Source organism: Haemaphysalis longicornis, unplaced genomic scaffold (assembly GCF_048455015.1).
Source record: "Haemaphysalis longicornis isolate Haplotype H1 unplaced genomic scaffold, Haemaphysalis longicornis Haplotype H1 scaffold_19, whole genome shotgun sequence".
In the NCBI taxonomy this organism is placed as follows: domain Eukaryota; kingdom Metazoa; phylum Arthropoda; class Arachnida; order Ixodida; family Ixodidae; genus Haemaphysalis; species Haemaphysalis longicornis.
In genome coordinates this window covers 6119477-6145792 of record NW_027526288.1, presented here as the reverse complement: position 1 = coordinate 6145792, position 26316 = coordinate 6119477, and the positions used below count along the sequence as shown (strand labels likewise).

At 48.2% G+C, this 26316-nt stretch overlaps 1 long non-coding RNA gene across 2 annotated transcripts in view; it reads right to left on the bottom strand.

The window, feature by feature from the left end:
* Positions 1–10468: 10468 nt before the first annotated feature.
* Positions 10469–26316, bottom strand: part of LOC144166750 (uncharacterized) — a 74341-nt gene continuing 58493 nt past the window's right edge. For both annotated transcript variants that reach the window (XR_013321756.1, XR_013321755.1), the window contains exon 4: positions 10469–10670. This is a non-coding gene — a long non-coding RNA (uncharacterized LOC144166750). The remainder of the gene's footprint in view (positions 10671–26316) is intronic.

The following is a 26316-nucleotide window of genomic DNA, read 5'->3' as shown; positions in this document are numbered from 1 at the left end:
AAGGTCCTAATACGAACGACAAGCATCTAGCCGCGGATTGCTCGTTTTCTCTGCGGCCATCCACGTAGAAAAGATCTCCGGACAGAGAATTGGGCGTGTGTAAGTGACGACCTCGGCAAGGAGGGTCGTGGTGGGCGGGAAATACAATGGTGCGGGGGAACGAGCCGCTTGCCCGCGGGGACTCTATGTCATGCAGTAGCATGGTATGTGGCTTCGCGAGTGCCTGGCGGTGGCAGTGACTTCTACCGCGAATCTCCCTTTCTGTGAGTCAGGTAATGATGGCCATTATAGGCAGAAAAATCTCTCCTTTAGTTTACAAGCTCTCATAAAGCAGGTACTGCTGCTGACACAAGAATTGCTTTAACTGAAATATTAGTGTGTGGAATGCTGAATTCAACTTCAAACATTTTTTTCGCGCCGAAGCTGGCTTAAACAAAAAGGCACACCTAAATGCTACAGTTACATCCCACGAGGAGATTAAGTTAGCGCCGCAAAGGCGACGTAAGGGCATTAAAAAAAACGAAAAGAAAAACAGCAGCTGTTGCAATGGATCTAACTAGCAGTCGTGTTGCGTTTGGAAGTACCGCGGCACTCTGGTTACTTTAGGCGCGATACCCATGAATAAAAGCAAAAACAGGCAATGAGCAAGTAGACAAGTCATTTCATTTTCTTTTTCCCAGCCTACCAAGCACATGCATATGCTCCTAGCACGGCCTCCGCGATCGGCTGCCGGCGGCGCGCCGTTGCTCCGGCCGTCCCATTCGGCGCGTCCCCCAGCAAAAACATGTAATTTGGCTAACTCCGCAACGCGCCGCGAGGTGGGGGTGTTAGCCGATGGTTCGGCAGCTTGCACCGACTCCCCTGGCCGGCTTTGTGGGGCCTGAGTTGCTGCGTGTTTTCACGGCCAGAATTCGCGTAACTGTGTTGCAGCTTTATTTTTGTTGAGCTGACAAACCGAACTACGGGGTCATGAAGTCCGCTTGTCTCAGAAGCTTCGAGGAACAGCACTGAAAAGTTAATCGCGCTGGGATTGCTGCGCTTGATCGGTGCAGGATATTTCCGTGCGGACATTCAGGTGCGCGGATATTTGGGTGCGAAAACTTCTCGGCTACAGAATTATCGGGTGCTTGCTTGTTGGAACAGCAGTTATATTTTTATTTCCGCATAGGGTGGGTTACTGACAACAATCGAGCGCAGTGGTTGTATTTTTATGTTGGCGCCGTGTTTGATTTTGCCAGTTATTTTTAGAAATTGAGCATTTGTATATTTTTGCTTGATACCTCGTCCAAGGAACACCTGTTATGCAGCCTATTGATTATATTGTTACACACATGCCTATTTTTTTTTTAATTTACAAGATTTCAATATATATTCGCTTTTTGCGGCGTGCAACTCAGCTAATAATTAGCCGCCGTTTACCATGGTGTTATTCCTTCTTGATGCAGTTTTCTCTAAACGAAAGACACACTGTCACTATCTAAAGAAAGCAGCATTACAAGCATTCGGTTGCCAACCAAAACGCAGAAAATCTTACGAGGAGTTTTATGCAGGTTGTGTGCTGTCACACTAAAATGATTTTGCAAACACTGTTGTCGCCACCTTTTTTTTTCATACGGACAAGTCTCGCATATTTTTGTGTAGAAGAACGTGCCTCTGAAAACAGCTGCAGTGTGTACATGTCCAAAGCAAACATGAAACCTGTCATCATTGCTTTACACATGGATGGGCTTCGAAATCAGTCATTGAAAATTTAAATGTCTTTAGTCTTGGGAACAAAATATGGAAAATTGGGCTTGCCTGTGGTCACCGAAATACGTTTAAGAATACAATGAAATCGGGGTGCATCTGACTTCAAGTTGTTTTATTTGTTGCGACTGAAATTGAAACTGTAACTTGCTTAACGCACACGTGTAGAACAGATTGCCATATCTTTGATGCTATCGCTCAACGTAATACTTTTTAAACGTGTGAATCCTAAAAATATGACGGGTGCTTCCAGCCAACAGGGATTAATTCGAAGGCCAGATAAGAGCGCAGCCATCCGTCGTGCGTATGACGCGATCGCGCCCCGCGCACTACTGAACTGCATTGACCATGCAAATTATATAAAGTACGTAAGCCTGGATAAGAAATACCTGAAAAATAATCACTCTTTAGCGAACCGAACGTTATTTAGGCACCATAAATTTTCCATTGGTAGTAAGAAACATTGTCTGTGTGTCGAAGGCGTCATGCGGCACATGTTAAAGAAGTCGCATAGCTGCAATCGTAGGTAAAATAATTCATTATCAGGTTCTATGAGTCGCTTTGCATCCATACATCAGCTATGCTTTCTTTTTATTGCGGTACGAAGCGCGAAAGTTGACGAAACGCCATTTCGAGAAGCGTTGCAGCATACCCGGCTTTCGTTTCAACCGTCGGCTCCGCGCGCCGCCGTGCGGCGGAAAACGGCGAAACGGCCTCTTCGGAATTACGCTCTCTCCGGGCGATTGGGACGGCCGGAGCAACGGCGCGCCGCCGGCAGCCGATCGCGGAGGCCGTGCTCCTAGCATACAGCTAAGTGCCCGTGATACACGTGGCGCTACTGATTCACATCAGCCTTTCATTTGAGGCATGTGCTGTGGAAATAAATAATATTAAATTTGCGTCGTAATAACAACATACCCCTTAGCCCCGCTCTGCGTGACAGCATACTCCCCTGTGACACAATGTCTTGTGACCCAGCTGCTTTGCCGAAAACACGATGTTTCGTCATTGCTGAGTGGAATATCCTTGACTCTTCATTTCGGTTGTATTTCCTATAGAATTCAGTACCTGGACAAAAAAAGAACCCTTCGAGGATTCGAAATATGGCATTTACGATAGCTACGGTCCATGCTGAGGTTTTACGCTCTCATGTATACTTTTCTGAAACGCGAATGCTCTGAAACGACGTGAGTTAATCATCAAAAATGGTGGGAACCACGGAAGTTGCCAAGCCCTATATTTCTGGCACCCAGGGCATAAGAACTCTCCTGACATGCACAGAGGATAATACAAGGGTTACGAGGTTGCACGCACGTTGTTGAATCCAAGCTATACATACGACGATTGTGAATACCTTAATAGTACGAAATCACGTGCTGGGCGCGTCCTGAGTTTGGAAATAATGTATTCCGTGGGTGTGATGAAACGCGTATGAGTGTTATAACATGGAGATTTAAAGGAACGTTACGCGGTGTTTCCCTGCAACGTCATAGCATGCTTTCAAGTATCGCTTTAATAATCTTGTCCATGTCGTTACCACAAACATATTCTCACCTAGGTAACGTATGTATCACAGCTTTTTTTTCAACGTAGCGAATCTAGCGCATTTGAACGCTTTCTTCACGATTTTGACTGCCGCCATTTTTACGCAGCCGAGGTGATCAATCTGTCTCCAATATGAATTATTATGAGAGCATTACGAATAGTTACTTCCGTACAATTTCCTTGTGAGGCTATCAGTTGGCCATGTACTTCAACAGTATATTTGACATCGTCAGTGACAAGCCATCTATAAAGTGAACGACACACCAATGGAGGTTACTGGTGACACTGCTGAAGGAAGATCCGGCATGAGGTCGCGTCTTGCCTAAACACAAAAATGTTTGCCCCTACGCCTCCGTCACCCCCATCCGGTTTTTCCCACATTGGCGCTACTGTTGCACCGGTCGCTTCCTATTTTTTCACAAATATTTACGGCCTAGCGGACCTTTGTGGTTACTAAAACGCTTTTGAGCTACTTGTATGGATTTTTCCTCGCTCGAAAGATAGAAAAAAGAAGCATCGGTTCTGTGCGGGACTATATGCTTGTTTAAAAACTTAGGGCAGGAAGTGAAAGTCTACTCTCACCCGCCGGGATGGCTCGGTGGCTAGGGCGTTGCGCTCCTGAGCACGAGGTCGCAGGTTCGATTCCCAGCCACGGCGGCCGCTTTTCTGATGGGGGCGAAAAGCAAAAATGCCCGTGTGTGCGAGATTTCGGCGCACGTTAAAGATCCCCAGGTGGTCGAAATTAATCCGGAGCCCTCCACTGTATATGGCGCGCCTCATCGCCTTCGTTGCGTCGGCGCGTTAAACACTACAATCAATCCATCGAAAGTCTACTGTCTGCTCAAACGTCTGGGTGAGTGTAACTGAGGGAAGAGGAGGGGTAGAGGGAGGATAAGGACGCTCAGCGAAAACTAATACGTTTGAAATACCTACGAGTATGCTTGAAGTGCACCTCAAATATGCTCGGTATTTGTATATCTATTTCAAGTACATTAAAAATTGCACTTTCTCAATTTTTAGTAAATATTGAAAATACATTATTAAAAATGCGAAAAAAATACAGTGCTTTCAAGTACCCTACAAATAGATTAGGAGTGTATTGAACTTCACAAATGCGCGCTTTAGGCATTTAGACTATATTGAAAATGTATTTCTTCCCACCAAACGATCACGGTGTAAATGCACTGAAAATATTATAAAAATACGCTTACCTAACTACATTTAGAGCAGCACTCTGAGTGTACGAAGTGTACTGAGTGTAGGCATAGAAATATACTCCCAATATATTAGAAATATATTTCAAAATGTTTTTACGTTTGTGGAACGAACTTGGTAGAGATACACTCTCAATGCAGGAAAAATATTTATTGATAATACATTTTAAATGTATTTAAAAAGCTTTGCCGGAATACATTTCGAGTACACCACAGGCGCTGCTTCAGTTGCTGAATCGTAAGATTCACGTAAAGCATATCTTAGGTGCCGGATAAAATGCATCTCAAAGGAATAAGCGTACTGAGAATTTCTCCGCGATGTTTACTTATAATAAAAGAAACTGAGGGAGATACTTTCACTTACTGCGCTTTCTAAGCCAGGCATACATATAAGCTGTCCGTATTAGAGAGAAACTCGGCGTACAATTAAATATGTAAGTGGCGGTGTCCCAACGCAATCGGCAAAGCAAAAAGATCTAATTCAACAAGTATATCAATGTATGAAAACACTTGCACATTGCCAGCGTTGTTACGACGGTATCGCTGTGGACCCTTTGAAATTTTTCTTTTTCCGAAAAATATGGGCCTTAGATGGACAACGCTGGCTATGCTTGCGAGAGCCAGCATCTAGGCGCCTCTCACTGCCGCTCACTACCTCCTCCTCTGTGCCCGGTACCTGCGATGAGCGGCGCTCCCCTCGTTCACGTTTTGTCTGCCCTCGCTGCGTTTCTTTTGCCGGTCTTGTGGTGTAACAAGTTTTCGCACTCCTCAATGCGCGGTCATCGTGCGGACAGAGTCTCTGTTTGGAGGGCACGTTGCTGCGGCGTTTTTATCAGGATTGCCGTCTAGCCAAGGTAAGCATGATTTACCGGCTATTTGCGCGTACGGTGTCGCCCAACAATTATTCGATGTATGTTTGCCTTGCAATCAAAGAGTGTTAACGCCTTTTATGAAATCCGCACGTGGTTGTTAACGTTACATCCACCTGCGAGTGACATTTCCTACCGTAACCACTCCGTGCAAGGGAATGTACTCACACATCAACGACGGTAAGAAGACGTAAAAAAAACGGATCTTAGTGCTTTCCTTTTCGCGCCTAATTTTTAGCTCGGGTCCTGCTGAGTGGCCGGGCGACTTTTGCTACGAGTTTCCTTGTAGATCGAGTTATTCCGTTCTGAGCTTATTGAGGACTGACACTCGCAGTAAACACATAACAGCCACGAACGTTTTTAGCACAGCCTATTAACAGAAAATCTGCCGTCTATGTTTACGCACTTGAGAAATTTCCGAAGTGCATTCATGCTGAGCAGAGGTCGTGGGTTCGATTCCCGGCCGCGGCGGCCGCTTTTCTGATGGAGGCGAGAAGCAAAAACGCCCGTGTGCACGAGATTTCGACGCACGTTACAGACCCCTAGGTGGTCAAAATTAATCCGGAGCCTTCCACTACGGCGCGCCTCACCTCCTGTGTAGCGTCAGCGCGTTAAACCCTACAGAGTGTGAGAGGGAAAGAGGTTCCCCGCCTGCACTACATAAGTATCGCACCCTACAAACAATCAAATCAGTGTATTCAGGGACGCAACTTTTTTTTTTCTCTTCGAAGCAGCCACTCATAGCTGCGAATGTTCACAGCAGCCGCCGTAGGGGGAAGGAACCCAGTTTGTGGCATACACGCATCCGAATAATGCGCGTGCCTGGGCAATACGGTGAGAAGGCGGGGAGCCTTCGCGATTTGTGTCTGACGCATGTCGCCATTCTGTCAACTAAAGCCATGAAAGAGTTTATGCCGTCTGTTTGGAAGTGACCAAAAGTGTTAAAAGCCACCCACGTAATCTTCAGTGCGAGTGGCTGTAGCGACACTAATGGCGAATTCCATTGGGCGAACAGGAGCAAGTGGAGCGAGCAGCCAGAACGGCACACGGGAGTAACGGGGACGTGTGCTTTCGTTCCGCGAATGAAACATTCGCGCTGCTCCGGGAGCAGTAAAAAGAGGGGGAGGGCGAGATGTCAAGAGTCATGTGACCAAACGTTTCCCGCGCTGGCTTCTCGGAGCATTTCGCGCGCTCGTGATGTTCGGATGCAGTTATTCCTCGCCAGTTTTGCCAGATACGTGCCGGTGGTTTTGTGTCTGCCTTCCGCATGGCGACGAATGAAGAAGCCGAGCGGATGTTCATGTTCATGATAAAGGGGTCACCATCGTGTCTCCCAAAAATTAGCTGCGAACGATAACAGCGTCCACCGTCTTTTCCAGATACGACTCTACCTTCAGTCGCTGCTCCGGCGGGGTTAAAGGTGCTCGAACATAAACTCATGCAATGTCAAATCGTCGTCGTCGTCGCTGCTGCTGCTGTCCGATGATGAGCTTTGGCTTGAATCTATGGTGCTTTCATCATCTAAAAGTAGCAGCAATTCCCTGTCCAGACGGCCGCGCTTAGCTACTGCCGTACGCACTGAGCGACTACCGCGGCTGCTGGATTCCGCCATTTTTCCTCCGCCACCCGGGGATAAAACCAGAAGTGGCGCAAAAGAGGTCATGTGACTTCCTTGGCGTTCCCTGTTACTCCGCCGCTGGCGACGGAGCACCGAGAACTGCTCTCGGCTGCTCTCGGCGCCAAAAAAGTGCTCCTCATCGACCAATGAAACACAACGCCCCTGCTCCTCCCGACCACTGGAAGACGCCAGAACTCGCGAGAGCACTTTCGGTGCAGTTAGAAGTGCTCCTGTTCGCCCAATGGAAAGCGCTATAAGTGTCATGCCCAGGGACTTAAAATGATTTGTCCATCTAAGACAAACTGTATGGGAGTCGCCACTAAGTTAAAATACGTTTCCGTTCCAAGAACCAAGAACCAGCAGAGGAAGGACGGAGAAGGAAGAGGGGCTGCGAGGGGGACAACCATTTCTCTGCACGAGACCCCTCGGTTCCACGAATGGGTCCCCCGGCCGGGTTCGGCTCTTTTTATTCCTTGGATCGCTCCCCCAAACCTTCGTGAAACTTCAGGACGTTCCACCCTTACTCTTTTGTCCTAGCAACTTTTTTTCTCCTTGCTGTATTCATCTTTAGCGCATTCACGAACACATGTGCGCGTTCCGAGGGGCCCTTAGGCCACTCGTGGTCGAGTGAGAATTTCAAGAATGTGCCTAAGGCACCGCAAAACAGCAAGTCGAGAGCGGGTGCGCGTGGGCTGCTTGGCGGTCGTGTGTGTTTAGCAGCCGCAACTGCTCATTTGCGTCTAAAGGGTGTACTTAAACAAGTTTCTTTTAGGTGTCTGGAGTATTTATGAAGTCACTACTTTTTACTTGATGGTCCTTGACGCTAACAGGTGTTTATCTGTTTTTTTGTATGTTAACGATGCGTGCATTTGCAATTATTTTCCGCGTTGCTCCCTAATTAAATGATTACGTTGTCTGTGTACAGCAAAAAGTATAAAATTACCGTTGATGTGCGGCAGAGAGCAAGAAAAGTACATATGTGTGTAAACAAAAATACACTTTTTCTATCTTTGCTTGTTTTAATCGCTTCGGTTAGGCCCAAAAGGGTCATGGTTTGGGCCTGTTGGTGATGCACAATGAAAACTGAAAGCGCAAATTAGACACGGACAAAGACAGGGGACAACAGGACCAGCGCTAACTACCAACAGAATGTATTTATTTAATGTACATTTCAATATAAGTGCTTTTATAAATGATTATAAGTGTCTCTGCGCATGTGTGGTGGTATGCAAGTGGAAAGCGTGGTATGTATATATTGTGGTTATTTTAAATACATTTTGTTGGTAGTTAGCGCTCGTCCTGTTATCCCCTTTCTTTGTCCGTGTATAATTTGCGCTTTCAGTTTTCATTATTCGGTTAGGTGCCTACCATATCAGAGCGTGTAATTTTAAAGGCGGCTTGAACGTTTTCTTTTGTTTTCGAAAGAAACTTACTTTGCCGTTCCCTTTAAGGCATTGTTGAGTGCTTACGCCAATTTAATGACTTTTAGGTAAGCTTTCTACTACAATCCTGCCCATGCATTTTGAAACCGTATCGCTGCGCACTATTTTGTAGCACGTAATCTCTGAAGAAGTTGACGCCGAAATACGGAACACATAATAATAATTGTAGTTAATAGGGTTACTACTTATCTTATTTTATTAGCGTCATGTGAGGTCACAGACCAGTTTTGTCCAAGTTATTTGAAAAACTAGAATGGCCACCATTTCAAGTTAACTCAAACGCCTAAGAAAGAGAAATAGCGTGACGCTAAGAACTCTGTTGCATGTTTGGTAACGTTGTTATCTTAGTTGTGTCTTTTTTTATCTTAAGTTTCACTAATTTTTATCCCTAGACAATGTTCAAACATAAGCCTCGCCCCCCCCCAACCACCATGCTTTCTTTATAATGGTATTGAACATGTAATGTCGCTGCCGCATAACGATATAAACTATGCATAACATTGCGTACATTGTCTTACTTCCTTCAAATGGGGATTATTTTCATGACGGTTTTTTTTTCTTCAAATGGGAAACTAAAAATTTCTTGCTCACGAGGAACGTTGGCACGGCTAGAGAAAAGGCCTGATTGCTTTGACATTTATTTGCCTCTAAAAAGGAGTGTTTCCCTATTATTTTCGCATGTTTTTTTTTCACTACAGGTGCTGGTGAAATTTCCCGCGTGGAGAATTCGAAGTACGAGGATTCTGATGCACAACGCTGCATCTGCGCTGGCTGCAGAGGTGGCTGAAAGACACTCATTCCTGCTGCTTAGTAATGGCAAAATTGGCCACTTTGTTGAGGTGTACAATAAACAACTTTCACACTGCCAATCTGTGCGCATACATGCCGTTCTTTTCAGTAATTTGCTGACCCACAATCAGAGCATGGCCGGTTTACATTTTCACAATGGAGCATATCTTTACGGTGGAGCCTATTAAAGGTTTCGAAACCACAAAATGAAATTTTCTAGTTGAACGTTCCCAATTTTCCCTAAAACACATTGCAAGGCATCTCTCAATATATTTAGGGTTTTATTTAATATACACTAGTGACACATTTCGAGTTTAGTATATTTGAATCAGTATTTTCTGGGCACTTAAAATGCATTACTAATGCATTTTGCACGTATTTAAACGTACATTTTCTAAGCATATTTATGCATTTAAAATGCATTAAATACATATTATCAATGTTAATCCAAGGCAACGGCATGCTGTAGGGCACGCATGGCAGCATCCTTGGGCGGGCTTTTTCTGGCCTGCATAGAATAATCTGCATCAGGCCAATGGCAGGCCATACATAATTGGCCAATGGTAGGCCATACATGCTCGGCCAATGGTCGGCCATACATGCTTGGCCAATCGTAGGCCATACTTCTTTGGCCAATTGTAGGCCATGCGTATTATGCCAATGGTCGGTCAGCCAATGGTATTAGCGGCCATAGCAGATTGGCCTATGATTGACAGCCAAGCTCGAGCCTTACACGGCCAAAGACCATTTTGGAATACGGGCCAAACACTTTGGACGATGATTGACCGGGAGGAAAAGGGCTGGCCAATGTTCTTTGGGCAACGATTGGCCGCACATGCTTGTGCTGCCTGGGAAGTGCGTGGCAACCCATGGGCTAGTAGCACGGTAAAAATATTGAAGCGTACGGGGACGTTTGTTAATGGTATTAAAGTATCATTTGTTTTAGACTGAGGTGGCACCGAATAAATACATTTCAAGTCAGCATGCATACAGTCACAGACACTTTGATGATACTATGGAATGAAGTGATGAATAAGAAGCTTTCCTTATTCGGAGTTTTTAATTTAGCGGCGCAAGTTTTGTGTGTGCGTGGAGTCAAACATTTTAAGAAACTTTGGACAGCTTGTAGTGCATATTCTTCGGCAATCGTACATTGCCAGTTTTCTACGAAGTGGTACAACAGAATCAAAAAGCTTTTGAAACGAATTGAATCCAATTTATTTAACAGTTCAGAAAGCCGGCACACAAAGTATTGTTTGGAATTTTCTATAGATAAATACTTTGTTACCCGGAGGATTTGTTGACTCCTTAATATGATTGTAAATATTCACTTGGAACTTAAAGTGCACTAGAGCGGCATTCAGCGCCTATCGACATCCCAGCATAGGCCTACGGTTGTGCAGCCGCCATTACAGCAGACGGTATCATTTCCAGGGTATCCTTCCAGCTGGAAACAATCAAGAAATCAAGGAAACAATCAACAAAAGGCAGAACGGGACAATACCCTACAGCGGCATGCTGATATACCATCGACGCTGAAGGTGTATTTAGCACAGACCGTTGCTGCATGAGCATGACAACCTTGTCAATGGATCACATCACCTTCAACCATTGCTAAGGTAACTTGTCTTGCTGCGGCTTGGCAACAGCAATACGTTTTTAAGCGGAGAAAATTGTTGCCTGCGCTGGATAATTCCTATTTAAGACTTGAATAGTGTAAAAGTTTGCACACTTCTGATAGCAGCGCCACAATAAAAAACATAAAAAAATTATATGCATTTGTTTCATCATTGTCACTGTCCTTATTTATTCTATGCCATATTTGACGTCAAAAGAAGCTTTACCACTGAATTTTGAGTTTCGGCCTAAACAGCGCCACAGAACTTCTTCGAGATGGAAAAGATCTTATCGTGTATCAAGCGAAGTGAAATAGTCTGTCCTGAAGTAATATTCAGGGACTTTTGGGGTTCTCTATTATCTCCGTATGAGAGTGTACCTGTAAGGGTGAAATTCTGCTAGCAGGAATCGTATCACGGAAACGAACAGACCGTAGTCAAGTTTTTTTCGGTGGTTTTATGAATCGATGTTTGCGATTTTTTTTAAAAATTGGGTATTCGTGTGCGCCAGCTAGGTTGCAAGCGTTATATTTTATTGAGCTTTGTGCACGGGTCTCTGCTGTTCATTTCCGATGCAAAGCTTTAGCCAGTTGTGCATGAAACGATCATTCAGGACACAACATAACTTGTAGATTTTTCGATAACTATGATGTAGTATTAAGCCCCCTCCCGAGGAACCAGGTAGTCCCTGAGGCATAGTAAAAAATACGCGGCGAAATGTATGGGCATACATATTTGTGGCCCCATTATCAACGGTCGTGACCATGTTACCGGCATGAAGAGCAAGGGAAATTTTAATAAATTTATGCCTCAGAAGGTCTTCTTCCTCTTGAAAATTACGTGATTTTCATCAGTAGTATGAACAACAAAATAATGCGTGATTTCGGCAGCATTTCATAAAGAACCAACCTGTATTTCAGTGAAGAGCATTGAAAGGAAATTTAAGCCGGAGCAGCTGTTTTAAGATGGCTGATCTGCGTTACAGTGTCAAAAGAAAAAGAGCGTCTTAAATTTGAATTTGAAGGGCATTCTCAAATACACGCATTTGAAGACATCGAGAAAGTCATGTTTAGCCACCAAGTGGTGCTTAAGGGCAATAGCGCCTCAGAATGGCGACAGAGGGCAGTGGTAAAAAGTCGTGGAAGACCAACTCAATGATGAGAAAAAAATTGTTCCGTTTTTTGCAGTTTTACTGCAAAGGCCTTGCCGAGCAGGAAGAGGAGTAAACTTTAATAAAACCAGCAGTTCGTTAATTTTCACACAGGGCGTTGAGAGTTCTTGTTAATGCAGAAGTGTTCGAGTGGTAGTTGCCAGGCGGACCCTTTTTACAAGCTTAAGCTGATAACCGGGGTCCAAAGTGACTAGCTGCCTTCCGGCTACGGATGTCCCGGGGAGAGTATGGGTACAAGCGAAGGATTATGGGAGTACGGCTAGGTCATGTGGCACTGTGAGCAAGGGTCACGGCTGAAGTTTCATGTGGCGGAGTAGGGAGCAGGATGTATGGAGTGGAGGAGGGTATCGTGTGTTTATGTGTTGGTTTGTAGGCGGCGGTAGGCGGGCGCTTTTTCCTTATCAAATTAATCGCGGAGCAAGGATAGAGTGCGGCGTTTAATTCAGCAGTGGTTGGGCATTTCTTTGTATGTTCAAGGCCCAGGCAGGTATTCCTCCGAAGATTTCGCCGGAGAACTGTGGGGAGCACCCACTTCCGACTGTTTAAAGGAGATAGTAGGTGCGCCGTTCCTATAACGTTAGTATGCATGGCTTCAACCCCAATTTGGTAGGTTTTCTGCCTTGTGTCGCTTTCTTGTGATTTGCTTTTTGATTAACGTTTCTTTTATTTGATAAAACAACTTTCTAGTTTTCTATGGTTAAAGGTATATTTGATACCATTTCGGCTGATTGAGCCTTTTCATTTCTTTACACTTTTTATGGGCCTCTGTATGTCGTCGCTTACTGCTGTGAAACCACGCAAGGATTTGGTCTAGTAAAGTGGCTCGTAGCTTCAGTTTGAAGGTGAATGCACTCACTAATCTTGAAAGCTTATTTTGCATATACGTTCAAATCTGGGAGAGAAACCTTAATAAGAAAGTGTTTAGCGGTAGGCGGAGTGAAAGATTTTGGGGGAAAGCAGCTTAAATATTATAGTGATGAACTCATTACAGAAGACTAAATGGCATTTATTCAAAGCGCGAACTTGTTCCCGCAATCACTGACGATGCCACTGCTAAAATAAGCACGTTTCGTCTTTGTATTTCTAACCCGTTGTGCTAAGGTGTTGTGTTGCTGAGCACCAGGTTGCGGGTTCGATTCCCGGCCGCGGGGGCCGCTTTTCTGATGGAGATGAAAAGCAAAAAACGCCCGTGTGTGCGAGATTTCGACGGGCGTTAAAGATCCCCAGGTGTTCAAAATTAATCCGGAGCCCTCCACTACGGCTCGCCTCATCGCCTAAGTTGCTTCGGTGCGTTAAACCCTACACTCAATCAATGTTTTATTTCTCGCTTTTTTCCACTGGCTCATGCGCGCATGCTGAGTGCGTGAATGAATAAACATTAATGTACCCAAAACCTGGGAGGAGGGGGTGGAATGGGATGTTCTGCAGGTTCTTCCCCATGATATGGCGGGCTGGATCCCGTGGGCCATAACGGCATCATCAGCCAGTCGCATGAGTCGTAGTTGGGACTCTGCGGCGAAGCTGAGCAACTCTGCCTCGCGCTGCTCCAAATCATTTATGATAAATCTCTGTGATGTGGGTGTTGTACGATGGGTTGCTGAGGGATGGATAAGATGATATGCTGGAGGTTAGCTATCACGGCTCACCTCTGACAGGAGTCTTTACAGAGGTTGGGATACAATCGGATTAGGCAGCTGGATTGAAGAGTCTGTTAGCCTGTAAAAGCTCCCGTGCCGCAGATACCTACAGAGTCAGGAATGGATGTGGCTCCGGGTATTTGAGGCGGCCTAACAAGTAGAGATTGCTTTTTTCCGTATATGCGAATATCCTCTCGCTGCCCCCCATGTTGATTGCATGCTCCGAAGAGTCGAGTTGTTCCTGGCACCTATACCCTCGGGCCGCCTCATGAGCGTGCTCGTTTCCCGGCAAGGATAAATGGGCTGGCGCTCATAACAGTTGGACATGAGGTAAGTTGGAACCCTCGTATCAGCAGAGTTTGCGCTCAGCTTCTGGGGAGATTGTAACCATAGCAAAATTATGGAAGGTTGTTTTGCAGTTTGTGTCTATTATCTTGGCAGATGTGAAAGAGAGTGCTAGTGCAATGGTCCTTTCTCCCGTAGTTTCCTGGTGAATTGTGCCGATTTGATTAAAAAAACAGAGTTAGCCTTTTGTTCAACGAGTGCGATGGTCACGGTTTCCTAGTCTGGGTAGTCGGACGCACCGACCGCGTTACTAATTAAGACGGCGGCGTAGTAAGGTTTGCTGACGTGCAGGGCGTGGTTCGAGATTGTTCTAAAAGAAAAGGGGGTGTGTATATGCATCCTCTTATCGTCCGTTAGCGCCACCTTTTCTCCGTGCTGTGTAAAGTACGTGTTGGTTAAGTGCTCGAGAATGTTGCGGCCTGTCGTACACCCGGCGAGGCATTGAAGTTTCGTAATGCACTGCACATCCACAAGATCATCGAGAGTTGTGGACACCTATACCTAGGAATCGTCCCGTGAAACCTGTGATAGGGACGCCTAAGGACTGTTTATAAACTGCGGATAATGCAGTCTAGTATGTATCTCTCAATTTTCTTGAGATCCAGACATCAAGCCACGTATTTCATGCGGCTAATGATGAAGGCTTTCACTAGGTACAGTGCATTCCCTCATTTAGGCCGTGATTGCGGTTGGCTATCCGGAAAATAAGTCGCTCCATCTACTGTATTCTTGATTGAAGTGCCTGAATAGTTTATGTGTTGTAGCTATTTGCCTATATGCGAAGGCCATGCTGTCCGAGGCGCGCCACCTTTGGGATAGGATGTACCCTGTTACGAATCAGCCCGCCGCTGTGCTTTGTGTAACACTCCTCGGCTGTGTGGCGAAGCCTTCATTACGTGCGCCTTCCAAGCAGGCCTCCCTGTCGGTGACTCACGCTTGCAGCCGACGGATTCAAACAAGCTTCTGCATGTCGAGATGGTAGGCGCCTCACTATTGGCGTGATTCAAACTTCGGTGGTTACAGACGAGGCATGCTTCAAGTTTCCCGAAGGACGCTGAAACCGCTGCAGAGACCACCTCTCCTTCCTCTCTCGGACTCAGCGTGCGCCGCTACTACCGACCGCTCACGAACGCTGGAAATATTTTTGTGTGTGTCCGTGCCGTTCGCGTCGTATGCACAATCTGAAGGAACGCTTGTTTGACCGTTATCGTTATGGGTAAAAATAAGACCCTCCCAAGCGCTGTAGTTCATCCCTGTTTGAGCAGTGAATCAATGCTGTCACTCTGCTCGGGTCCTGTCCTGTGGCTCGCCTGTCGGGGCATTGTCCTTTGGCTTTGGCTCACCTCTCGCCATGCAGTAAACCAGTTACGTTTGCCTTCGGCTTCTGGTCTTCTTCAAGGCAGCAACATTAGCTGGCTGCTCGCTTCAACACGCTACTACACGCATGTCGGAGGTGATGGAGCTCGGCTCGGGTACGCCTTCCTTTATGCAGCAACGGGTTGTCAGCGGTGGGATGACAACGTCGAAACAACTGGTTGGCAGTGGTCGGATGGCAACTTCGTAACACCTGGAGCCAGCAGTGCGAGATCCAACACCACGGACGTCAAGGCGAGTCCGGACTTCGCAAAATTCACGGCGATGAATGGTGAGCGCGGGACTTTTCTTCACTGAGTTTTACCAGTCTTAGAGGATAGCTGGTAGGGCGTGTTCTTTTGGCGCGTGGGTTATTCGCGAAAAACAATTTTGGAGCAGTGGGAAAGCAGTACTCTAGACCGGCTATGATTTAGAAAGCGTTGAAAAAATAGCAGTTGTTGAAGCTTGCAAAAAAGTTACTCTTGGATGTTTCGGACACGCTGAGAAAGGCAGAGGTGATACAGGCTATACTAGCTGTTGGAGCTGACGATGACGAGCTGTCAGAATGCATTGAGCTTATCAATGACAGATACACCGCTAAACGCCAAGCTGCAGAGGCAGAAAGCGAGGAGAAGCGAGCACTCGAGCTCGAGTGGCAGAAACAGGAACGTGAGCCGGATGTTCAATGCGAGGAAAGAAAACGTCAACTCGAGCGACAGCATGAGCTGGAAATGAAGCGTCTAGACAACGAGGCATCTCGATCTAGGCGTGAGAGTGACAGCAGATAGCAGTCCGCGGCGACTGAGCGACCTACGTTGCGAATGAGCGACCTAATGCGACCCTTAAAGGTGGAAGAAAACATTGGTCGTTTTTCGGTCTATTTCGAGCGTACTTGCGATAGGGCCCAGTTTAGCCGAGACTCCAGCCACAAAAGCTGCTTACGCTTTTGCCAGGTGCGGCATCCGACGTGATGGCTCGCTTGCCCAAGGAGGAAGCGAAGTCGAGCCTCCTTCGTAAGTACAGGCTGTCGGTAGAGGCATTTCGCCAGAAGTTCCGTGAAGCCGACAAAGCTAAGGGGGAGTCGTACTCGGAGTTGGCCTTTAAGCTTAGGGGTAATATGGAAGAGTGGCTCAAATAAGCCAAGGCTTTGGAAGAGCACGACAAGGTAGTTGAGGGTTTTGGTCTCGAGCAGTTTTACCGCCGTCTACAAGAAAATTTCAGACTCTGGGTACAAGATAGGCCAGGGGTAAATAGTGTGGATCATGCAGCTCAGCTAGCCGACGAGTTCGTCGCACGTCGAGGTGCGGAGGGGCCCAAACACAGCCAAAAAGAGTTCAGGGCGAGACCTGACAAGTCAGTGCCGAAAGGCAGAGCTCCCCAGGACGATGGTGGAGCTACCAAAGTAGTTTTCTCGGGTAGTCAAACCGACTGGGAAAACAAAAAGAGCGCTGATGCCGAGGAGCAGTGCCGAAAAAATGATTTTGAAGCGCTCAAACAGGCTGCGTGTTACAACTGCGGCGAGATGGGGCACTTCGCTGCGAGTTGCAGGAAGGGCAAACTCGTCTTCCACGTGCTAGATAGGAGTGAGGACAGCAGGCAGTTTCTGGAGCCGTATGTACGTGACCTCGTCGTCAACGGTAAACCATGTCGAGTTCTTCGTGACTCCGCGGCGACGGTAGACATGGTCCACCCTTCTTACGTTTAACCAGATCAGCTGACGGGACAGAGTGTTCGGGTGAAGCCGGCCGTAGCAGCACGGAACGTGCGCCTGCCGATTGCTAAAGTCAGCATCAGAATTGGTTAACTTGTCACGCAGGGGGCAGCAGTATCCCCACAACGTCTTCTAGAATACAGCTATTATCGAACAGGTCTGTAATGTTTTGGTTGACAGACAAGGCGACGATCAACATTTGGCTGGGCCTTGCCAAGACGAAAGACCCCCGGCCGTTTATTTGCTGCACTTAAGTAGCCGTGTTCACAGCGGGGAAGGGGGAAAGAAAGCCCGGAAGGAAAGTAAAGCAGACGGAAGGGGGGACAGGAGGACGAGGCGATATCGCCTAGGGCGAATGCCGCTAGCAGATAGTCCGGTCTGTTACAGTTCTGATCAGCTGTTACGCAAACAGGGTCAGATTTTCGAAGCCCTTCCGCGCAAACAATCAGCTGAGCTCACTGCGAAGGGCTTAAGTAAGAATAGTGTCGCCACCTGTGAGAGGAACGGCAAGAGTCAGAGAGATAGCGCAGTTGAGGCATTTCCGCAGGCTCACGACAGAAGGCAGCGTAAGTCCACTGTTTGTAAGGTTCCTACTGAGAGAGGAGATGAGCCAGTGTTGTGTACGGTGTGCTCAAATTCACGGGACGCCTTGAAGACGGCTACCGACCCGACCGCGCGCAGTTCGCAGGCTAACGACGTTCCGCAGTAAATTCTAAACCGCGACGTTAGAGAAAGGAGGCAACACAAGTCCGTTAAAACGGAAGGTGTTTCTCCGGACGCGAGTTCAGAACTGAGCTACCCTGGGGCAGAGCCGGAAGTCGAGACACTAAACAATTTTCACGGTGCAGCTCAGCTTAACGACGACGCCGCAACTGAGGGAGTCGCTAGTGTTCCACCTCCAACTCAGCTACTCGATGTCTAGCAACGGCCAGCTGAGCACGTAGCGATTCGGGTGTTGCCTCGGGGTGAGCCGTCTTCTGAGACCGGGCCGCCCGTACCTAGATTGGCCTTGACAGCTGGAAACGAGAACGAAATCACCCCCTGGGGTTCGCTGACCAACAGTGTGGCAAAGTGTGGCATGAGCTCCTATGCGCGCGTGCCGAGTCGCAGCGCTGTACGCACGCTGTGCACCGGGTTTCAGCGGACATCATAGCGGCCGAGAACGAAAGCGCGCAACTTGCTAGAGCGGTCGAAAGCAGAGCAGTTTTCTGCGGCTTCTTGCAGCTTCTTGCTTTCCCATGAGACGAGCAGCAGTGATGTGGTGGCTCCCCGATTGTAGAAATCCCCGTAGGTATGCTACTGTCTCTGACAGGTAGACTAGGCAGGTGACACCACGACAAATGCCTTTAAAAGGGGCTTGGTACACTGTGGACGCAGTCGTGTCACTTAGCAATACTCCAATGGACGCTATTTGCAAGATGCATCGGGCGTGTTGGGCGTCGTAAATCTCGATTGTCACTGTATTCGATGCTCTGTTCACATGAATGACTACTGTATACTAAAGCTCTGACGGCAGGACAGTTGCCATCACTATCGTGTGAGGCAGCCGTTGTGACACACTCGACGGAGCAGCAGGCATCGATGGTCGAAGGGAGATCACGTAGCGGTGAAGCTAAGTCCGGGAATTTCTTCAGACAGCGCTCCAGGCTCCATCGTCTTTGCGAATAATAGTCGACGCTCCGGGCCCTGTACGTCCACAGGTAAGACTATACGTCATTGTCATGTGCTCTTGCCCAGCGTTCCTCATGGCAATCTGAGATCCCAGTGTGGTCATTGGGGCTCCGTTCCTTCGAGCGAGCGGACGGGAAGGCCACGCAGAAGAGCCTGCTCGACCGGTTCGGTCATTCACCTAGGATGACGGGATGGGTTGGGTGCCGCCGTCGTCGCGCCCGGTAGGCTAGGAGAACGCGCCGAGGCTCCTTAGGCTCCGTTGGTCAAGCCTATGTCGTGGTACGCTTAGGAGAAATGGTGGCACACTCACACTTGTCTCATGTATACCGCCACTCCTAGCACTCCAGCATGGGCAGCCCTTTATCCGGCCAGAGGAAAGACTTTAAATGCACTCGATTTTGACAGCCGGCGCATCGAAAAAACCTTTATGTCCCGTAGAAACTGCTGGTGCACAGGGAGTACGCATCCGTGTTCGGCGGCACCTGGCGGAGCGTCCGTAGGCGCATCCTGAACCTTCTTATCTTTTCACTAACTAGCCTCAGAAAAAGACACAGGCAGGTAGGCCGAATGGAGAATTATGCCCGCGCCAATATAGTATGGCTATGTTTCGTTCAATCAGACGGTACTTATTATATGTGTCGGTTTACGGGCGCACTAGAGCCAACCTACGGAACATCCTAAACGATATCTATTGAATTGTGATTCTTCGCACACGCAGAGTGTGCGGTGGGACTAAAACTAAATACACACGGAGCATGGTGGTTTTTTTCATCAGTGTCGGTCTTTCCTTAGTATTTTCTGTATTAAATGTACTCGAAGAATTTTAACGTTCTGACATAGCGAAAAAATTGAACATGGAATTGAAAATTATGCATGCAGCACAAGAAATCTTGCTGAGATAACAACGGCAAGGTATAATGTGGGCACAAGAACACCACAATAACTTTAAAGTCAAGGTTGAACTTTCTACCCATGACCATGTTCGCACCTTCAACTTAGCGGAGTAGAAAACACCCAAAGGCATGCAACTGGAAGGTACGCAGCGCCTAATGGTTCGGCAGGAAAATCACCAGTAATACAGTTGGCTTTAAGTTTCGGGTAGGCACAACTGCGTCCGTGTAAATAAATGGGTGTTACTTCACAGCCCTAGCCATCGTTGTAGAAATGGTGCAATTGCTCAGTTCGCCTTTAAGTATCGGCTCGAACTTGTTTGAGGAACCGCAAACCAGCATTGTTTTTTAGTAGGAGGTTTGTCGGCAGCTATACGGCACCTACGTTAACGCCCATTGCAAAGAAAGAGTTGAGGGAGTGTTATAAGCTAGAATTTCAACAACTCACTAAATCCGTCGCTCTTTTCGCTAGGGATAAGCGGCGCAGTTGTTTGGGCGCGCCGATTCTTTGATGGCGGACAACAATGCCAGGCCTATTGCAAGGCGTGAAGCAAAAAATATTCGCTGTGCTGAATATATACGCTCCGGGGGCGTAATTCTGGTGTCAATCTCGATGACACTAAGCTTGAACGGCTTATTTAGCAAAGGGGGCTGCAGAACAGCTAATTTGAAGCAGCCGTCGCTGGTGAAAACTGCATCACATGGTTCAAAAGCATACGTGACAACCTAAAGGATCTGTTGACGAAAATTGCGAGAGGATAAAAAAGCTAGAGCTCCATCAAAATGTAGCTTTAACACAAATAGTGTATACTGCGGAACTCACACGAAAAGACGTTAGTTACGCTGTGCGGGTTTCTGGGCCGATGGAGGAACAGCGGCTCCGTGAACCACGTTTTTCACCCACAGGGGCGATGTCGCTCAGTACTGAGCATCACACGATAGCTCACTGTTCGCAGAAGACGACACTCATCTCCAGACTTCGTAGCAACCTGTGTTTTCCAAAGGAAACGCATTTAAAAAGGGTGGCCCCTTCCGCGCTCATGACCGAGTACCACAGTTTCCACTTCGGAGAAACAGCAGATGCGTACAGCACCAATTTTTACTAATTTTTTCTTCCGGGTGGGTTTGCGAGGATTCATCCCCAATTCGTGGCGTGTCCGGAATGGTGAGCACCCGCCAGACGTAAGTACTACACCTCCGAGGGGACGTCTTCTTTTTACCACGCCCAGATGCCGGTACACTGTCTCCTACGACATGTGGATTTTGAATTCATGATTTGCAGAGTCCATCCACCCTCCACGGAGAAGCCCGAAATCTTGGGAAACTAAAATCAGTTACCCAGTGGGAGACACGTCTGGTGTGAACATTGGTGTACCTCATCTGAACGGGCTCAGGGAAGCCCACAGCATGGCTATTCAAGGTGGGCCTCGTGCGATCGCCTCTGTGTTCGTCATGTGCAGTGATAGGGGATGTACACCACTACGTAATGTGTTGCCCAGAGCATGATGTCGAGTGGACTGCAATGCTCTCAGCGATTCGAAAGCTGGCAGCCCCACACAGCACTCTGGACCACATCGTCTTTCCAGATGTTCACCTCGCCAATTTATGGAGCCAAGGCCTCGATGCACTGCGTGAATACAGAAAGAAAGGAAAACCGTCTTGGCTGCGTCGTCGCCTCAACTGTATATCGGCTGAGGCACGTGATTATGCCGCTAAGCTTGCCTCGGAAAGGTGGCGTGACTTATGCTCGCGTTTTAATGGAAATATGAGTGGGCCCCAAATATGGCGCCTTTTCCGTAGCTGGCAAGGAAAATCGAAGAAACGAACCGCTGCCCAAGCAGTCGCCCTTCGCCTGCAAATATCGGAAGCGCAGTTGGCCCTCCAGGCAGGCGATGTATTTTTCCCCCAGCCAGCCACTTTGCCTGATCCGAGAATATATTCTACGACCTCAGTACCACAGAAGATTGACGATCACCTTTCTACAAATCTGGCAGACTTAGATAAACCTTTCTCTATGACCGAACTCCACGCGGCTTTGGCAAAGGCGAATCCTCGTAGCACTCCAGGCCTGGACAACGTCACCGTCGCAGAACTACGGAACCTACCAGAATCTTCCTTACACCTTCTGCTAGACGGTATTAACTTGGTTTGGAAGACCGGCACGTTTCCAGATGCCTGGCGTGACTCCCTTGTCAAACCCATTCCAAAGCCCGGAAAACCACCGAACGACCTTGCCAATCTCAGACCCATATCCCTCACGAGCAACCCCTGTAAACTGGTTGAACGCATGGTTCTAGAGCGCATCAATAGACCTTTCCGGAAAGTTGCGCGCGCCCCCAAACGGCGGCCGCAAAGCAGCCTGGGAACTGTGAGCGCCGCAGCAGCCGCCGCCGCTGCCGCCCGGGCCGCTCTTCATGTAGCTCTACCGTGTCAAACCGTGCCGTGCGCGACAGCGCCTGTGGAGGGAGCATTTGTTGACGGTGCAGCTTCGGCGTATAACATTGTGTGATGCATGCAGAACATCTGCTGTCCTGGACAGCTGACCCGCCGCGGTGGCTCAGTGGCTAAGGCTTTGCGCTGCTGAGCACGAGGTCGCGGGTTTGATTCCCGGCCGCAGCGGCCGCTTTTCTGATGGAGGCGAAAAGCAAAAACACCCATGTGTACGAGATTTCGGCGCACGTTAAAGATCCCCAGGTGGTCAAAATTAATCCGGAGCCCTCCACTACGGCGCGCCTCATCGCCTGCGTTGCGTCGGCGCGTTAAACCCCACAATCAATCAATCAAGTCCTGGACAGCTGTTTTCTTCACTGGCTTCTTTTTCAAACTTCAGCATTCTTACCACCGCCCGCATTTCTTCAACAAACTGCTGCATTTTGGGGAGTTGCAGTGTGTATACCGTCCATTCATGCTACACTATGTCTGCATTTGTTTCAAGTACTGGTGCCCAAGAGGTGGCGAGTCTTATTGTGCAATCCTAAGCTCTTTTGATGTTTTCGGCTGTGTGTAAATATGAAAATAGAAATGTTTATTTCAGTCGAAAAAAAAGACACGTACACTTTTAATTACTCCGTTAGAAAAACTAACCAATACCGACTAAAAGGTAAAACTGTTCAGAGGGCGCTAATGCAAAACACGCATAGTTGACATTTTGCTTAATTATCAATTGAGAAGTGGTTCATGTGTGAAGTTGCTCAGGTAGCAACACATTTTCCGTATCCGGTTTGGCTTGTCAGCCATGGCATTTGGGAAAACATACCACGGTATTCTCAAGTTCTTCACTTCTCGAATAACTCGCTCAACGTGTCTCCTTAGGTTGGCGATTTGCCGTGTGCGTGTTTCCTCCGTTATAGTGTCAGTTGACGCCGACCATTTAACATGGGGGATCTGTTCAATTTAACGCCAAGTTCACGGAGCTCATCTTCGATCAAGAATCCTGGGTCAGCTATGACGAGCTGTCTCCTTTGTTTTCTCACAGGAAGTACACCACACCTTAAAAGTGGGAAATAATAATTCCACAATGAGCGACCGAAAAGAAATAGTCGAAATGCTGAACTCACTACAGCAGAAACCCCGTTACTCCAATGCCGCAGGAAATGGGCTGCAGGCAGTCGCTGTCGTTGGAGAAACCGCATCGTTGCCTGCTGGAGTGAAAATATTGCTTTATGCCCTGTTACGCCGTTTGTGCTAAAAATTATTACAAAACGGGCGTTGATTACTCTGAGCTGACAGGGGTATCTCGACAGTGCTGCATATCACTAGTTCGTCTTGGATGCCTGGAAGCGGATGCCTGGAATTTACGTTATAATGCTGGGCGCACCTGTCTTTACCGGAGGACACCTCTCGGAGAAGACCCGGTGTGGAAAAATGGTCGCATACGGTTCATGTAACATTTGCGTCTGCTCGCGTTGAAATGGGCTCCACATATCCTGTGATGTTCGGACGGCTCCCACAAAGCGAATCAGCCATCACGACCCTGGCGATTTATCTGGCGAACTTATTTCTTTTGAAGTTTCTTGTCCTTCGGAAACTTGTGCAATGAAACATGCCGGTCTCGTAGCGTATTGTTGTCCCATCCGATCATACAGGACGTTTTTCCGCCTCCTGCAGCTTCCTTGGCGCCATATCGTCAGTATCGCGTGAACTACAAACGCTAAGGCAGGTCGTAAACGAGTGTAGCTTTACACACGCGGAAATGCATCACGAATAACGTGTGCACACGATATGAGCTTCTTCGTTTTCCCACACAGCTCCCCGCGGGCTGCCGGAGGCAAGAGCTGGTTATTTGTATTTTTCTTTGGGAGCTCAAGTGCACATTTGTTTTTTATTTCCTCGTGTCGAGGAATTTCTATTTTCCCGCGGGCAGCAAGAAGCACGAAGACGCTTGCAACTGCCAGCAGCTAGCAGACGACGTTGCTAGCAGGCGACAAAAGGTTCTCATGCGGTGCAGGCAGCTTCAGAAGGATGCGGAGTTTATTTCTTATTTTGGGTTCTATGGTTTAAAGATGATTTAATTGATGCGCAACATAACTTTGCAAGCCCATCCTTTCGCTCCTTTGACGGACGCCGCGAACGCGGCGCGCGGCGCGACCACCCCGTCGGCGCTCGCCCCGCGCGCGCACGCAGTTCCCATGACGCCTTGCGCGCGCCCGCCAGGGGAAGGAGCGGCGCTGCAGTTTCTGGAAAGGTCTATTGGCACCTTGAGAAAACTTCTACGTTTCACTCGCATCAAATCGGCTTCCGTCAAGGCCTAAGCACGCAGGATATCCTGCTCATACTGCATCACCAGGTTCTCAGTGCTCAGTCAGCGGTACAGACATGGACTGTGGTGGCGGTGGATGTCCGTAAGGCCTACGACTCCGTACCACACAGAGCTGTGATAGAAAGCGCAGAAGTTGCTGGAGTACGGGGTCGTATGCTTACATTCATCAAAAATTTCTTGTACAATCGAACGTACAGAGTGCAAGTAGGAGAATACATCGGACCATCCTGCTCAAACAGGGTTGGAGTACCCCAGGGTGCAGTCCTCTCGCCTACTCTCTTCAATCTCGTAATGGCACGCCTCCCGCCATTGCTTGAGGAAATTCCGTCATTAAATTTCGCCATCTACGCAGATGACATCACCATTTGGGCTACAACTGGAGCACCTGGAGACCAGGAACAAACATTACAGCTTGGCCTAGATGTCATTAACACGTACCTTCAGACAAAGGGAATGACTGCGTCTGCTGAAAAAACAGAATATGTGGTAGGTCTCAATGGCCCATTCAAGAAAACCGAGGCTATCCGCAACTATTTTTCCCTCTCCATGGCAGGCCAACGGATACCCAGGAAACCCTCAATCAGGGTTCTCGGGGCATATATTGACCAAGACGGCAAAAGCACGACATGGGTAAAGAAAGTCACCACGCAGTGCAAGTCCTTGCTGCATCTCGTTCGCCGAGTTACAAGTATAAATTGGGGTACGAGAGAGAAGGAGACGCGACAGCTCGTACGAGCTATAATCAATTCCCGCATTCTCTACGCTTACAACTACCATGTCCTTACCCCCCGGCAGCAAGAGCAACTAGAGAAGATTAACCGGGAGGCCATACGGGTTGTTACCGGGTTGCCGAAATACACACCCCTAAGTGAGCTTTATGCGCATGATGGGATGAATTTGCTGACGGAATTAGCCGAGCAAGCCTTCTCAGCACAGAGGGACCGCCTTAGCAGCACTAACTCGGGACTTTCCATCTTAGACGAGCTTGGGATATTACCCACTATGGCTGTTGGGATACCCTCCTCTCTCCCTCCATGGGCTTTCAGCATTCCCTTGACGAATGGCAAGCCGCTTCCTCGTGGCATGGGATCTCTGCATCGAAATTCAGCAAGCCGGCTTCGATTTGCCAAGGCGCACAATTTCAGCGTCGTGCACAAATCGCCGGTCACTCACACCATCGTATATACCGGCATAGCGGTGACTTCGGTGCCTCCACGAAATGATACTGGTGAGGAGGACGATAGTGGCCTAGCGCACGGTTGTGCGGTGGCCTGGGTTGACACCACCCATTGCGTCGCTAATGCGGGTCTCCTTACCAGTACCGCCAGCGCCGACACAACGTACCTTGCGTTACGTGCCCTCCTCCATGTTGCACAGTGGGCGAGGAATACTTTCGAACCGAGGGACGTACCCCACAAGCTTTTGCTCTTCACTGATTCGGCTCGCGCATACAACATCTGTACGCGAGTGAGCGAAGCTTCGTCTTCATATCCGGGAATCCTCACCGACTTGATCGCACTTTTCCTGGAGTTACATTCTAACCTCAACATAGCCGCCTCCATTGCTTGGGTACCCGCCCATTCGGGTATTGAGGGCAATGAGTGGGCTCGCAGCGAGGCGCGAGCTGCGGCTGGACAGCAAACCTAGCAAACCTCCCTGATAGTATTGCCCATCAGTAATACAAGCCCGCCCGAGGTCCCTGTCAGGAAAGCACTCGTACAACAGCGACGCCGACAGATACTCCGGTGTCTTCGTGAGGTTAGGGAAGACCGCACCGAGGAGCATGAGCGCCCTGTTCCTCCCATGCCGAAGAAGTTACCGCGGGCCACACAGACGTTGGTTCGCCGCCTTGCCACCAACACCGCATTCTCACCTGCGCTCCGCCACAAATTCTACGGCAATGACCCCGGCGAAGGACTCTGTCTGCAGTGTTGCGTGCC